Source organism: Sminthopsis crassicaudata, chromosome 2 (assembly GCF_048593235.1).
Source record: "Sminthopsis crassicaudata isolate SCR6 chromosome 2, ASM4859323v1, whole genome shotgun sequence".
NCBI lineage: Eukaryota > Metazoa > Chordata > Mammalia > Dasyuromorphia > Dasyuridae > Sminthopsis > Sminthopsis crassicaudata.
The window spans coordinates 392608101-392625332 of record NC_133618.1 but is presented as its reverse complement, the minus strand read 5'-3'; the positions used below and the strand labels follow the sequence as shown (position 1 = coordinate 392625332).

Genomic DNA, 17232 nt, shown 5'->3' with positions numbered 1-17232 from the left:
AAATAACTCCTTAAAAGTCAGGATGGAACAAATAGAAATGAATGATTCACAGAGAACCCAAGAATCAGTCAAACAAAACAAAAAAAAAAAATGAGAAGCTGGAGAACAACGTCAAATACTTACTGGGAAAATCTATAGACCTGGAAAATAGATCTAGGAGAGATAATCTGCGGATTATTGGACTTCCAGAAAACTATGACCAAAAAAAGAGCCTAGATTCTATTTTACAGGAAATTATCAAAGAGAACTGTCCAGAGATAATAGAAACAGAAGGGAAAGTAGATGTGGAAAGAATTCATCGAACTCCTTCTGAAATAGACCCTAAAAAAAGAACACCATGGAATATTGTGGCTAAGCTGCAGAATTACCACACAAAGGAGAAAATCCTGCAAGCAGCTAGAAAAAACAATTTAAATACCAAGATGCCACAATAAGGGTCACTCAAGATCTGTCTGCCTCCACATTAAAAGATAGAAGGGCCTGGAACCTGATATTCCATAAGGCAAAAGATCAAGGACTGCAACCAAGAATGAACTACCCAGCTAAGTTTAGCATTTTTTCATGGAAGAAGATGGTCATTCAATGAAATAGAGGAATTCTATATGTTTCTAAGAAAAAAACCAGACTTAAACAAAAAATTTGATCTACATCCACAAGACTGAAGAGAAACAGAAAAAGGTACACACAACCCTTGAGAACTGTAACTCTGTTGTGGGTATATAAAAAGTACTCAAGGAAAATTTGATTTTACTGATATGAAAGAAAAAAAGGGGTGGGTAGTAAAGAGAAGGAGGTCGTTTCAGAAAAAGGGGAAGGAATGATAAAAAGAAGGAAACTACATCCCAGGAAGAGGCATAGAAAATACACCATATCTGAGGGAATTTAGTGAGGGGGAGAATCATTGTGTGAATCTTACTCTCATCAGGAGAGGCTGAAAGAGTAAATAATTAACATATTTGTTTTTCAGAGAATTTTTTCTCACCTCATTAAAAGGGGGGAGAGGAAAAAGAAAAGGAAAAGGAGAACAAGAGAAGGGACTTGGAGGGAGAGGGGAGAGATCCTAAAAAAAAAAAAGGGGAGGGTTGCGCATCACAAGGGGGGTCTGTAAATTAAATATCGGGGAGGGGGATCAGGGGGGTCAAGGGAAAAAAGCATAATCTGGGGATAATATGATGGCAGGAAATACAGAATTAGTAATTTTAACTGTAAATGTAAATGGGATGAACGATCCCATCAAAAGGAGACGGATAGCAGATTGGATCAAAAAGCAGAACCCTACAATATGTTGTCTACAGGAAACACACTTAAAGCAGGGAGATACATACAGAGTAAAGGTAAAAGGTTGGAACAGAGCCTATTATGCTTCAGGTAAAGCCAAAAAAGCAGGGGTAGCTATCCTTATCTCAGATCAAGCAAAAGCAGAAGTAGATCTTGTTAAAAAAGATAAGGAAGGAAACTATATCCTGCTGAAAGGTAGCATAAATAATGAAGCCATATCAATACTAAACATATATGCACCAAGTGGTATAGCATCTAACTTTCTAAAAGAAAAGTTAAGAGAACTGCAAGAAGAAATAGACAGTAAAACTATAATAGTGGGAGAACTCAACCTTGCACTCTCAGATTTAGACAAATCAAACCACAAAACAAACAAGAAAGAAATTTAAAAAGTAAATAGAACATTAGAAAAACTAGGTATGATAGACCTTTGGAGAAAACTGAATGGCAATAGAAAGGAATATACTTTCTTCTCAGCAGTTCATGGATCCTATACAAAAATAGACCATATATTAGGACATAAAGATCTCAAAATTAAATGTAGGAAGGCAGAAATAATAAATGCCTTCTTCTCAGATCACAATGCAATAAAAGCTACATTCAGTAAAAAGTTAGGGGTAAATAGACCAAAAAGTAATTGGAAACTGAATAATCTCATCTTAAAGAATGACTGGGTGAAAGAGCAAATTATAGAAACAATTAACAATTTCACCCAAGATAATGACAATGATGAGACATCATACCAAAATCTTTGGGATGCAGCTAAAGCAGTAATAAGGGGAAATTTTATATCTTTAGAGGCTTATTTGAAGAAAATAGAGAAAGAGAAGATTAACGAATTGGGCTTACAACTTAAAAGGCTAGAAAAAGACCAAATTATAAACCCCCAACCAAAAATTAAACTTGAAATACAAAAATTAAAAGGAGAAATCAATAATATTGAAAGTAAAAAAACTATTGAATTAATAAATAAAACCAAGACTTGGTTTTATGAAAAATCCAATAAAATAGATGAGCCTTTGGTAAATTTGATCAAAAAAAAGAAAGAGGAAAATCAAATTGATAGTCTTACAAATGAAAAGGGGGATCTTTCCACCAATGAAGAGGAAATTAGAGAAATAATAAGGAGTTACTTTGCCCAACTTTATGCCAATAAATTTGATAACTTAAGTGAAATGGATGACTTCCTCCAAAAATATAGGCTCCCTAGATTAACAGAGGAGGAGATAAATTGCTTAAATAGTCCCATTTCAGAAAAAGAAATAGAACAAGCTATTAATCAACTCCCCAGGAAAAAATCCCCAGGACCAGATGGATTCACATGTGAATTCTACCAAACATTTAAAGAACAATTAGCCCCAATGTTATATAAATTATTTGAAAAAATAGGGGATGAAGGAGTCCTACCAAACTCCTTTTATGACACAGACATGGTACTGATACCTAAACCAGGTAGATCGAAAACTGAGAAAGAAAATTATAGACCAATCTCCTTAATGAATATTGATGCTAAAATCTTAAATAAGATATTAGCAAAAAGACTTCAGAAAATCATCTCCAGGATAATACACTATGATCAAGTAGGATTTATTCCAGGAATGCAGGGCTAGTTTAATATTAGGAAAACTATTAATATAATTGACCATATTAATAATCAAATTAATAAGAACCATATGATCATCTCAATAGATGCAGAAAAAGCATTTGACAAAATCCAACATCCATTCCTACTAAAAACTCTTGAGAGTATAGGAATAAATGGACTATTCCTTAGAATAATCAGGAGCATATATTTAACACCTTCAGTAAGCATAATATGCAATAGAAATAAACTGCAACCTTTCCCAGTAAGATCAGGAGTGAAACAAGGTTGCCCACTATCACCATTACTATTCAATATAGTACTAGAAACGCTAGCCTCGGCAATAAGAGCCGAGAAAGAGATTCAAGGAATTAGAGTAGGAAATGAGGAAATTAAACTATCACTCTTTGCAGATGACATGATGGTATACTTAGAGAACCCCAAAGACTCTGCTAAAAAGCTACTAGAAATAATTCAAAATTTCAGCAAAGTGGCAGGATACAAAATAAATCCACATAAATCCTCGGCATTTTTATATATCACTAACAAAATGCAACAGCAAGAGATACAAAGAGAAATTCCATTCCAAACAATTGTTGAGAGTATAAAATATTTGGGAATCCATCTACCAAAGAAAAGTCAGGAATTATATGAGAAAAATTACAAAACACTTGCCACAAAAATAAAATCAGATTTAAATAATTGGAAAGATATTCAGTGCTCTTGGATAGGCCGAGCAAATATAATAAAGATGACAATACTCCCCAAACTAATCTATTTATTTAGTGCTATACCAATCAGACTCCCAAGAAACTATTTCAATGACCTAGAAAAAATAACAACAAAATTCATATGGAAGAATAAAAGGTCGCGAATTGCAAGGGAACTAATGAAAAAAAACTCAGAGGAAGGTGGTCTAAGTGTACCTGATCTAAAGCTATATTATATAGCAGCAGTCACCAAAACCATTTGGTATTGGCTAAGAAATAGACTGGTAGATCAGTGGAACAGATTAGATACAAAGGACAAAAAAGGGTACATCTATAGCAACCTAATCTTTGACAAACCCAAAGATTCCAACATTAGGGATAAAAATTCATTATTCGGAAAAAACTGTTGGGAAAACTGGAAATTAGTATGGCAGAAATTAGATATGGATCCACACTTAACACCATATACCAAGATAAGATCAAAATGGGTCCATGATTTAGGCATAAAGAGGGAGATAATAAATAGATTAGAGGAACAGAGGATAATCTACCTCTCAGACTTGTGGAGGAGGAAGGAATTTATGACCAGAGGAGAACTAGAGATCATTATTGATCACAAAATAGAAAATTTTGATTACATCAAACTAAAAAGTTTCTGTACAAATAATACTAATGCAAACAAGATTAGAAGGGAAGTAACAAATTGGGAAAATATTTTTAAAAACAAAGGTTCTGACAAAGGTCTCATTTACAAAATATATAGAGAACTGACCCTAATTTATAAGAAACCGAACCATTCTCCAATTGATAAATGGTCAAAGGATATGAACAGACAATTCTCAGAGGAAGAAATTGAAACTATATCCACTCACATGAAAGAGTGTTCCAAATCACTACTGATCAGAGAAATGCAAATTAAGACCACTCTGAGATACCACTACACACCTGTCAGATTGGCTAAGATGACAGGAACAAATAATGACAAATGTTGGAGGGGATGTGGGGAAACTGGGACACTAATACATTGCTGGTGGAGTTGCGAAAGAATCCAGCCATTCTGGAGAGCAATCTGGAATTATGCCCAAAAAGCTATCAAACTGTGCATACCCTTTGACCCAACAGTACTACTACTGGGCTTATATCCCAAAGAAATACTAAAGAGCGGAAAGAGACCTGTATGTGCCAAAATGTGTGTGGCAGCTCTTTTTGTTGTAGCTAGAAAATGGAAGATGAATGGATGTCCATCAGTTGGAGAATGGTTGAGTAAATTGTGGTATATGAAGGTTATGGAATATTATTGCTCTGTAAGAAATGACCATCAGCAGGAATACAGAGAGGCCTGGAGAGACTTAAATCAACTGATGCTGAGTGAAATGAGCAGAACCAGAAGATCACTGTACACTTCAACAACAATACTGTATGAGGATGTATTCTGATGGAAGTGGAAATCTTCAACATAAAGAAAAACCAACTCACTTCCAGTTGATCAATGATGGACAGAGGTAGCTACACCCAGAGAAGAAACACTGGGAAGTGAATGTAAATTGTTAGCACTAATATCTGTCTGCTCAGGTTGCATGTACCTTCGGATTCTAATGTTTATTGTGCAACAAGAAAATGATATTCACACACATGTATTGTACCTAGACTATATTGTAACACATGTAAAATGTATGGGATTGCCTGTCATCGGGGGGAGGGAATAGAGGGAGGGGGGGATAATTTGGAAAAATGAATACAAGGGATAATATTATAAAATATATATATATAATAATTATTAAGTAAAAAAAATAGTAAGGCAAGTTAAGGAGTAGAATTAAAGCAGAAAAGTTAGCAGGAATAGAAAAGTATGTCAGCCATACTAATATTATCTTGGATGCATGTTTATATATATGGGCAAATACATGTATGTGTGTATCTGTGTGTGTTTGAGTATATGTAATATGTATGCATGTTGCTGAAAGCATGTGTGTTTATAAATATATGTATATTTGAGTATGTATGAAAATATGTATGTGGCATGTGTGTGTGTATGTGTATATCTGTGCTTAACTACAGCCTGCTTGGGGAAGCTAGGGGGAAAAGAAAATAAAAAAAAAAAACAAGAGTTCACAGCAGAGAACAAAAGAATAACTTATAAGAAAGCAAAGAAAAGATGCATATCTCATGAATATTATTTCTTCTACTATTATATATCTTTTCTCAAACTGGTAATTTATGTTATATATTTTGAATCCTCCCTGATGTTCTGTTGGGCACTGGACAATGTTCTGTTCTGTTTTGTTTTGTTTTCCTTTTCCAATTTTATTAGTTTCTATTCTGTTATTTTTTCAATAAATTAAATTAAAAAAAAAAAACTGAATGTAACTAAGGTCTCATGCCAGAAAATTGAACTACTTGGATTTTTGTGGTAGAGTCTTTTGAGCTTGTATTTGTATGAACAGCCAGAGCCAGACACTACATCAATCTTAATATTGTGATGACATTTGGTCCTCATGCCACATGAGGCTTGTCCTCATGCACAAAGGACAAACAACTGGAATGGTTTGCCATTTTCTTCTTCAGCTCTTTACAAATAGAGAAATCAAGGCAATTGGGGTTAAGTTCACACATTCATTATCTGAGGCTGGATTTGAACTCAGGAAGATGAGTCTTCATGACTCCAGTCTTGTTACTCTATCCACTATGCCACTTAGCTGTCCTTTTACTGAAAGTTAAAATAGCATAAAGGCTCTATAATTCCATTTGCTTTGAGGACATCTCTTCAACTTCAAGTATTCTAATTCTAAAGGAGATTCTGTCCCTTTAACAAATGTTAGACAAAAGTATCTTGTGTTGACTCACATTTTTCTTTTCTCCCTTGCAAGAATTCTCTGAGCCCTCTTGCCTCTCCTCAATTTTGAGAAAGGAATGAATAATATATTTTTTTTTTCTTATCAACATAATTTCCCCCTAATAGCTTCAATGGTTGTCATGGGAATCTAGAGCTTCTGGAATGTTAGATAAGAACAGTTAAGAAAATGAGAATGTTTGTTACTCAAAAAAGTAAAGGTGGGCTTTTAAAAGATATTTACAAGTCTTCAAATGGTCATGCCACATCTTCAGAAGCTCTTCTATGGAGCAAATTATGCCAGGAAACAAGGTAGGTGGGGCTAAAAGAAATTTAATATATTCTGTCTTTCTATTCTTATCCCTTTTGATTTTGTTTTCTTGAGAATATCTGCCTCTAAAATCATCTTTTGTTGAAAGTAAGGCATATAATCTTTTTGTCTGCACAAGTCTAGCAGAGCAGGCTAAAAATTTTAAAAAGAAAAAAAAATCCAAACTACCAGATTTTTGTTCTATTCAATACCCACCAAAAAGATTATTTGAGTGAAGAAAGGAATGAAAATAAGAGAATCTAAAAATGAAATTAAAATAAAATTGAAAGAGAAAAAGTTTATTTTGCAAAAGACGATATAGTTATTTAAAATATTTGGGTTTATTTTTTATTTTAAGGGGGTATGGCTAATATTATTTGTGGCAAAAAATAACATTCTGGGGTAAAAAAGGTTAAGGTCAGATCTGGGATTTCTTTGCTGAAGAAACTAAAATTAGAAATGCAAATCAATACTTTCCCTACCACTTATGATCGTAGAGAGTTGTCAAGAGCACAAACAAGTTGAGTGACTTTCCCTTATTTACAGTATTAGTAGAAGGATTTGAACCCAAGGCTACCTTCTGCTATAGTAGCTTTCCATCCACTATGTCTTATAACATCTCTTGAATAAGATTAGCAATGAAAAATGTGGGCAGGACTAATTTTGTTGTAATTAATTATTTTTTAAAAAGAGTTGAGATTTTACAAATTAATGTTTTGTTATCGGACACAAAAAGGGACAATACATTTCTTTTCTTTTTAGCAAAATAATTTTTTTAAATTAAAGCTTTTTATTTTCTTTTTTTAAAATTGAAGCTTTTTATTTTCAATACACACACACACACACACACACACACACACACACATATATATATATGGATAATTTCCTGCATTCATTTCTACAAAACTCAGTTTTCTAATTTTTTCCCTCACTTCCCTTCATCTCCTCTGACAAGTGATCCAATATATATTATACATATAGAATTCTTCTATATATTTTCCCATAAATATCATGCCACACAAGAAAAATCATGTCAAAAAGGGAAAGAAAACAAAATGCAAGCAAATAACAACAAAAAGAATTAAAATACTATGTTGTGATCCACATTCAGTTCTCACTTTCCTCTCTCTGGGTACAAATGGCTTTCTTCATCACAAGATCATTGGACCTGGTCTGAATTACCTCATTGTTGATGAAAGCCATGTTCATCAGAATTGATGATCATTTAATCTTGCTGTTGCCATGTATGATGATCTCCTGATTCTGTTCATTTCACTTAGCATCATGTTATGTAAGTCTCTCCAGGCCTCTCTGAAATCATCATGGGGATCATCTCTTATAGAACATTAATATTCTGTAGCATTCATATACCATAATTTGTTCAGACATTCTCCAACTGATAGGCATCCACTTGGTTTCCAGTTTCTTGCCACTATAAAAAGGGCTGCCACAAAAATTTTTGCACATGTGGGTCCCTTTCCTTCCTTTAAGATCTCTTTGGGGTGGGGCAGAGCCAAAATGGTGGAGAAGTCACACATGACATTCTGAGCTTTCTCATACCCTCACTACCAACTACTTAATTCAGCCTCAAAAATAGCACTTGACTGGTAAAACACATAAAGATTAGAAGTACAGCAATTTACCAGCCAGAGATAATCTGGAATTTCATCAGAAAAGGTCTGTCCTGAGAAGTGGGAAAAGACCAGGTGGGCACTGATAGAACTAGGCTAGCATATTGTGCAGATCGGGCTGGGGAGACCTCTGGGGTTAGAAAAGCTACAGAGACAGATGACTCTGGTATAGGCTGATTGTTCTACTCTGCTTGCAAAATAGCAGATCAGCAGAGAAATCAAAGCCACTTTAAAAAACACCAGAACCTATAGTCTGCCTATACCTACCCAAAACCAAAAGTGACTCAGCACAGATGACAGCAGAGCCATGCAGCTCCATTCTGTGTATGGGGGCTTTTCCTTGGGGCAGTTAAGAAGCTGCAAGGCAGGGGGGACACCTTCCAGGCAGCCTCTAATCTGCACAGTGAGGGGGTTTGGCCTGAGGCAGTGGAACTTCCACAGCAGTGAAACTTCTGCAGCAGCAACGTGCTTCCCAGGGCAGAGACACTTTCAATCTGTGTGCTGGGGCTATTCACTAGTCAGCTGCTAATATCCACAGTCCCAAGGTGGGGTTTTGGCCTGGGGTTATGACACTTTCACTGTTCAGTCTCTAGCCTCAGGGCAGTTGCTAGGCCACACAGCAGGGGTTCTTCACTGGGCACTTCCACAGCCCAGCCCATGCTAACAAGTTCTGAATCACTTCCAGTGGGGAAGGGGAGAACTCTCTCCCAGGGCACCCTCATACCTTTGTAGCCCGTTCACAAGACAGATGCCATCCATATATCTATCTCTGTTCTGCAGAGGAAGCTGGAACCTCTTTGCCCTAAAGGCAGATCCTATGGGTTTTTAAAAATGAGTAAAAAAAATTAAAAGGACACTCAATAACTTCTATACAGAAAGAGAGCAGGTTTGCAACCTGGAGGAGACTAATAGCAAACAGTCTCCAGATAATACTTGAAGGGGAATGTTACCCGGCCCCCATCATATAACTCTCTCCTAGAAGAGACTACTAAAAACCTCAAAAGAGAATTAGAAGAAAAGTGGGGAAAGGAAAGAGAAGCTATGCAAGAGAGTAACAATTTCCTGAAATGTGAATTGGAAAAGGTAAAGAATTTACACAAAGTGCAGGAAAACATTTTGTGAATTGGAAAAGGTTAAAAAATCCCTGCAAAGTAGGATTTGTGAATTCGAAAAGATAAAGAATTCCCAAGAAAGTAGGATTTCTGAATTGGAAAAAGAAAATAACTCACTAAAAAAAATAGTGAAATGGAAAAAATTCCATAGAGTAAAACAACTCATTTAAAAACTCAATTGGACATATACAAAAAGAAGTAAAAAAAAAAGCTAATGAAGAAAATAATTCATTAAAAATCAGAACTGAACAAATAGAAACAAATGATTCATTGAGACAAGAATCAGTCAAGCAAAACCAAGGAAAAAAAAAAGAAAGGAAAAATTGGAGAAAAACATCAAATATCTACTTGGAAAATTGGCAGACCTGGAAAGTAGATCTAGGAGAGATAATCTGAGTATTATTGGACTTCCCTAAAATTATGATGAAAAAAAGAGCCGAGGTTCTATTTTGTAGGAAATCATCAAAGAGAACTTCCCAGAGGGAATAGAATCAGAAGGTAAAATACGCATTGAAAGAATTCATTGAATATCTTCTGAAAAAGACCCTAAAAAAAAAAAAAAAAAAAAAAAAAAAAAAAAAAAAAAAAAAAAAACTCCATGGATTATTGTAGCCAAACTTCAGAACTATCAGACTAAGGAACTATCAGAACTATTACAAAGCAGCCAGGAAAAAACAATTCAAATTCCGAGGTACCACAATAAGGGTCACTCAAGATCTGGCTGCCTCCACATTAAAGGATCAAGGGGCCTGGAATCTGATATTCCAAAAGGCAAAAGAACTTGGAATGCAGGCAAGAATAAACTACCCAGCTAAGCTGAGCATTTTCTTCCATGGAAGAAAATGGACATGAAACAGATGAATTCCATTTGTTTCTAAGGAAAAAAACAGATCTAAACAAATATTTGATCCCCAATAATAGGACTCAAGAGAAGCAGAAAAAGGTAAAAGGAACTCTTGAGAACTGTATTTCTGTTGTGGATATACATTAAGACTACATGTATAACTTGATTTTACTGATATAAAAAAGGAAAGTAGAAGTGGAAAGGGAATAGTGTCAGAAAAACGGGAAAAGGGGAGATAAAAAGAGGGAAACTACATTCCAGCAAGAGGCAAAGAAAACTTATCATATCTGAGGGAATTTAGAGAGGGGAAGGAACATTGTGTGAATAGTACTTTCATCAGAATTGGCTCAAAGAGAAAATAATTGACATATTTGTTTTACACAGAATTCTCTCTCACCTCATTAAAAAGGGGGAAAGGAAAAGGGAAAAGGAAAAGAGTAATAAGGGAATGGTACAACAAAGGGGAAAGGATTTAAAGGGAGGGGAGAGGGATACTAAAGAGGGAAAGTTGCCTGATGCAAGTGAGGACCATAAGTTTAATACTGGGGAAGGGATTCAGGAGGGGCAAGGAAAAAAAAAAGCATAATCTGGGGATAATATGACAGGAAATACAGAATTAGTCATTTTAACTGTAAATGTGAATGGGATGAACTCTCCCATTAAGGGGAGGCAAATAGCAGACTGGATCAAAAGTCAGAACACTACAAGATCAAGCAAAAGCAAAAATTGATCTAATTAAAAGATTTAAGGAAGGAAACTATATCCTGCTAAAGGGTAGCATAGACAATGAAGCCATAGGAATACTAAATATATATATATATATATATATATATATATATATATATATATATATATATATATATATATATATATATATATATATATATATATATATATATACACCAAGTGGTAATAGCATCTAACTTCCTAAAGGAAAAGTTAAGAGAGTTGCATGAAGAAATAGACAGCAAAACTATAATAGTGGGAGATCTCAACCTTGCACTCTCAGAATTAGATAAATCAAACCACAAATAAGAAAGACATTAAAGAGGTAAATAGAATATTAGAAAAATTAGGTATGATAGCTCTATGGAGAAAACTGAATGGTTATAGAAAGGAGTATACTTTCTTCTCAACAGTTCATGGAACCTATACAAAAACTGACCATATATTAGGACATAAAGATCTCAAAATCAAATGAAGGAAGACAGAAATAGTAAAGGCTTTCTTTTCAGATCATAATACAATAAAAACTACATTCAACAAAAAGTTAGGGGTAAATAGACCAAAAAGTAATTGGAAACTAAATAATCTCATCTTAAAGAATGATTGGGTGAAACAGCAAATTATACACACAATTATAATTTCACTCAAGATAATGACAACGATGAGACATCATACCAAAATTTGTGGGTTGCAGCTAAAACAGTAATAAGGGGAAATTTTATATCTTTAGAGGCTTACTTGAATAAAATAGAGAAAAAAAAAGATCAATGAATTGGGCTTACAACTTAAAAAGCTAGAAAAAGACCAAATTAAAAAACCCCTATCAAATACTAAACTTGAAATTCTAAAATTAAAAGGAGAAATTAATAATATTGAAAGTTAAAAAAATATTGAATTAATAAATAAAGCTAAGAGTTGGTTTTATGAAAAAAACAATAAAATAGATAAACCTTTAGTAAATCTGATTAGAAATAGGAGAGAGGAAAATAAATTGTTAGTCTTAAAAATGAAATGGGGTAACTTTGCACCAATGAAGAGGAAATTAGAGAAATAATAAGGAGTTACTTTGCCCAACTTTATGCCAATAAATTTGATAACCTAAGTGAAATGGATGATTACCTCCAAAAATACAGGCTTCCCAGATTAACAGAGGAGGAAGTAAATTGCTTAAATAGTCCCATTTCAGAAAAAGAATAGAACAAGTTATTAATCAACACCCTAAGAAAAATCTCTAGGACCAGATGGATTTACATGTGAATTCTATCAAACATTCAAAGAACAATTATCCCCAATATTATACACACTATTTCAAAAAACAGGGACTGAAGGAGTCCTACCAAATTCCTTTTATGACACAGACATGATACTGATACCCAAACTAGGTAAGTTGAAAAATGAGAAAGAAAACTATAGACCAATCTCCCTAATGACTATTGATGCAAAAATCTTAAATAAGATATTAGCAAAAAGACTACAGAAAATCATCCCCAGTATAATACACCATGATCAAGTAGGATTTATACCAGGAATGCAGGGTTATTTGAATATTAGGAAAACTATCAGGATAATTGGCCACATTAATAACCAAATTAACAAAAACCATATAGATGCAGAAAAAGCATTTGATAAAATCCAACATCCATTCCTACTAAAACACTTGAGAGTATAGGAATAAATGGACTTTTCCTTAAAATAATCAGTAGCATCTATTTAAAGCCATCAGTAAGCATCATATGTAATGGGGATAAATTACAACCATTCCCAATAAGATCAGGAGTGAAACATGGTTGCCCACTATCACCATTACTATTCAATATTGTACTAGAAATGCTAGCTTTGGCAATAAGAATTGAGAAAGAGATCAAAGGAATTAGAGTAGGTAATGAGGAAACCAAACTCTTTGCTGATGATATGATGGTATACTTAGAGAACCCCAAAGATTCTACAAAAAAGTTATTAGAAATAATCCATACCTTTAGCAAAGTGGCAGGATACAAAATAAATCCACATAAATCATCAGCATTCTTATATGTCAGTAACAAAATCCAGCAGTTAGAGTTACAAAGAGAAATTCCATTTAAAGTAACTACCAATGGTATAAAATATTTAGGAATCTATCTGCCAAGGGAAAATCAGAAACTATATGAGCAAAACTACAAAACACTTTCCACACAAATTAAGTCTGATCTAACCAATTGGAAAAATATTAAATGCTCTTGGATAGGGCGAGCAAATGTAATAAAGATGACAATACTACCTAAACTAATCTATTTATTTAGCACTATACCAATCAGACTCCCAAAAAACTATTTTAATGACCTAGAAAAAATAACAACAAAGTTCATATGGAAAAAGAAAAAATCAAGAATTTCAAGGGAATTAATGAAAAAAAATCAAATGAAGGTGACCTAGCTGCACCAGATCTAAAATTATATTTTATTATATAATTATATATATATATATATATATATATATATATATTATTTATATATGTATGTATTATATAAAGTATTGGTTTTATATTATTATTATAAAGCAGTGGTTACCTAAACCATTTGGTATTGGCTAAGAAATAGACTGACTAGTTGATCAGTGGAATAGGTTACATTCAAAGGAAAAAATAATAAAAAAAAAAACTTTAATAATCTAGTGTTTGACACACCCAAGGACCCCAGAACTCAATGTTTGCCAAAAATTGCTGGGAAAATTGGAAATTAATATGGCAGAAACTAGGCATTGACCCACACTTAATACTATATACAAAAATCAGGTTAAAATGGGTTCATGACCTAGGCATAAAGAATGAGTTTATAAATAAATTAGAGGAACAAAGGATAGTTTACCTCTCAGACCTGTGGAAGAAGAATGAATTTATGTCCAAAGAAGAACTAGAGATCATTACTGATCACAAAATAGAAAACTGATTATATCTAATTGAAAAGTTTTTTTTTTTTTTTTTTACAAACAAAACTAATGCAGATAAAATTAGAAGGGAGACAATAAACTGGGCAAACAGTCAAAAATTCTGATAAATGCCTCATTTCCAAAATATATAGAGAATTGACTCTAATTTATAAGAAATCAAGCCATTTTCCAATTGATAAATGGTCAAAGGATATGAACAAACAATTCTCAGATGAAGAAATTGAAATTATTTCTAGCCATATGAAAAGATGCTCCAAATCATTGTTAATCAGAGAAATACAAATTAAGACAACTCTGAGATACCACTACACACCTGTCAGATTGGCTAGAATGACAGGGAAAAATATTGCACAATGTTGGAGGGGATGTGGGAGATCTTAAAGAAGGGAAAAGGACCTGTATATGCAAGAATGTTTGTGGCAGCCCTCTTTGTGGTGGCCAGAAACCGGAAACTGAGTGGATGCCCATCAATTGGATAATGGCTGAATAAATTGTGGCATATGAATATTATGGAATATCATTGTTCTGTAAGAAATGACTGGCAGGATGATTTCGGAAAGGCCTGGAGAGACTTACATGAACTGAGTGAAATGAGTAGGACCAGGAAATCATTGTATACTTCAACAACAATACTATATGATGATCAATTCTGATGGATGTGGCCATTTTCAACAATGAGATGAACCAAATCAGTTCCAATAGAGCAGTAAGGAACTGAACTAGCTACACCCAGCAAAAGAACTCTGGGAGATGACTATGAACCTCTACATATAATTTCCAATCTCTCTATTTTTGTCCACCTGCATTTTTTTATTCCCTTCAAAGGCTAATTGTACACTATCTCAAAATCCTATTCTTTTTGTACAGCAAAACAACTGTTTAGACAAGTATACATATATTGTACTTAATTTATACTTTAACATATTTAACATGTATTGGTCAACCTGTCATCTGGTGAGGGGGGGAGGAGCAGAAAAATTGGAACAAAAGGTTTGGCAATTATCAATGCTGTAAAATTACCCTTGCATATATCTGATGTTTAATAAAAACTATAATTAAATTTTTAAAAAGATCTCTTGGGGATGTAAACCCAATAGAAACACTGCTGGATCAAAGGGTATGTTCAGTTTGATAACTTTTTGAGCATAGTTCCAAACTGCTCTTCCTAAATGGTTAGATCCATTCACAGTTCCACCACCAATGTATCAGTGTCCCACTTTTCCCACACCCCATCTAACATTCATCATTTTCTTTTCCTGTCATTTTAGCCAATCTAAGAGGTGTGTAGTAGTATTTGAGAGTTGTCTTAATTTGCATTTCTCTTTCAATAGTGATTTAGAGTACCTTTTTCTATGGCTAGAAATGGTTTTAATTTCCTAATCTCAGAATTGATTGTTCATATCCTTTGAGCATTTATTAACTGGAGAATGGCTTGAATTCTTACAAATTTGAGTGAATTCTCTATGTATTTTAGAAATGGGGCCTTTATCAGAACCCTTGCATATAAAAAATTTCCCCCAGTTATTGCTTTCCTTCTAATCTTCTCTTCATTGGTTTTGTTTGTACAAAAACTTTTTTAACTTAACATAATCAGAATTATCAATTTTGCATTCAATAATGTACTCCAGCTCTTCTTTAGACATAAATTCCTTCTTTCTCCACATATTTGAGAGATAAACTATTCTTTATGTCTAAATCATGAACCTATTTCAATTTTATTTTGGTATAAGGTGTTAGATGTGGGTTAATGCCTAGTTCCTGCCATACTAGTTTCCAATTTTCTCAGCAGTTTTTGTCAAATAGTGAGTTCTTGTCCCCAAAGTTGGAGTCTTTGGTTTTGTCAAGCACTAGATTATTATAGTCATTGACTATTTTATAGTTACTGACTATTTTGTCCTGTGAATTTAATCTATTCCAGCAATTGACTATTTCTTAGCCAGTATCAAAGGTTTTGATGACAGCTGCTTTATAATTTTTTTTTAGGTCTGGCATACATAGGCTACCTTCATTTGCATTTTTTTCATTAATTTCCTTGAAATTCTTGACTTTTTTTCTTCTAGAGGAATTTTTAAATTATTTTTTACCAGCTCTACAAAATAATTTCTTGGGAGTTTGATTAGTATGGCATTGAATAAGTAGATTAATTTAGGTAGTGCTGTCATTTTTTATTATATTAGCTTGGCCTACCCCTTAGTACTAAATATTTTTCCAGTTCATTTGATCTGACTTTATTTGTGTAGAAAGCGTTTTGTAATTGTCTTCATATAGTTCTTAATTTTGCCTTGGCAGGTAGACTCCTGAATATTTTCTATTATCTCCAATTATTTTAATTGAAATTTCTTTTTGTAACTCTTGCTGCTGGACTTTGTTGTTCTTATATAAAAATGCTGATGATTTATGTGGATTTATTTTGCATACTGCAACTTTAATATAGTTGTGATTTGTATCTAGTAAATTTTTACTTGATTCTCTAGGACTTTCTAAGTATGCCATCATATCATCTGGAAAGAGTGATAATTTGGTTTATTTATTATCCTACTCTAATTCTTTTAATCTTTTTCTTCTCTTATTGCTATAGCTAACATTTCTAATACAATATTAAATATTGGTGATAATGGGCAACCTTGTTTCACCCCTGATCTTATTGGGAATGGTTTTAGTTTATCCCCAATACATAAGAAGCTTGCTTATGGTTTTAAAAGGATCCTACTGATCATTTTAAGAAAAATTCCAATTCTTCCTATACTCTCAAGTGTTTTCAATTAGAATGGGTGTATTTTGGCTAAGAGCCTCTCAGTAGATTTCCCTACAGGATACCATATAACTCTCTGTCCTTGTACTTTGTATGTGCTCTGCTGCTTCCCCCCTCCCCAACCTGCCTGATTGAAAGAGACCTTTTCTGAATGTCTTCCAAAATATCTTCTGCTGGAATTTTGTTACACTCCAAATATTCTGTCACTCCAAAACCAGTTCAAAGGCTTGATCTGGTTTTGATCTGAGGGATGCCAGGAAGAGCTTTAGTTTCCACCATCTTGGCTTCACCCACTGGGACAATACATTTCTTTTTTCTTTTCTTTTTTTTTTTTTTTTTTTTTACAAGTAGTTTAATTTATATTTTAAAATGTTAGCATATAAATAAGTCTAACACCAACTATGTTTATATTTAGAATACACACAACAATCAATAAAACTAAAAGTAAAGACCATATGGGGTATGGGATGGAGTTCTGGATTAGTAGTTAGTTTTTAATTCTACCTGGTGCACTTTTTTTTTTTACTAAAGC

At 33.6% G+C, this 17232-nt stretch overlaps 1 long non-coding RNA gene across 1 annotated transcript in view; it reads right to left on the bottom strand.

Moving 5' to 3' along the window:
• Positions 1-6524, bottom strand: part of LOC141553540 (uncharacterized) — a 137075-nt gene extending 130551 nt beyond the window's left edge. Inside the window, exon 1 of the long non-coding RNA XR_012485509.1 lies at positions 6415-6524. This is a non-coding gene — a long non-coding RNA (uncharacterized LOC141553540). The remainder of the gene's footprint in view (positions 1-6414) is intronic.
• Positions 6525-17232: the final 10708 nt, after the last annotated feature.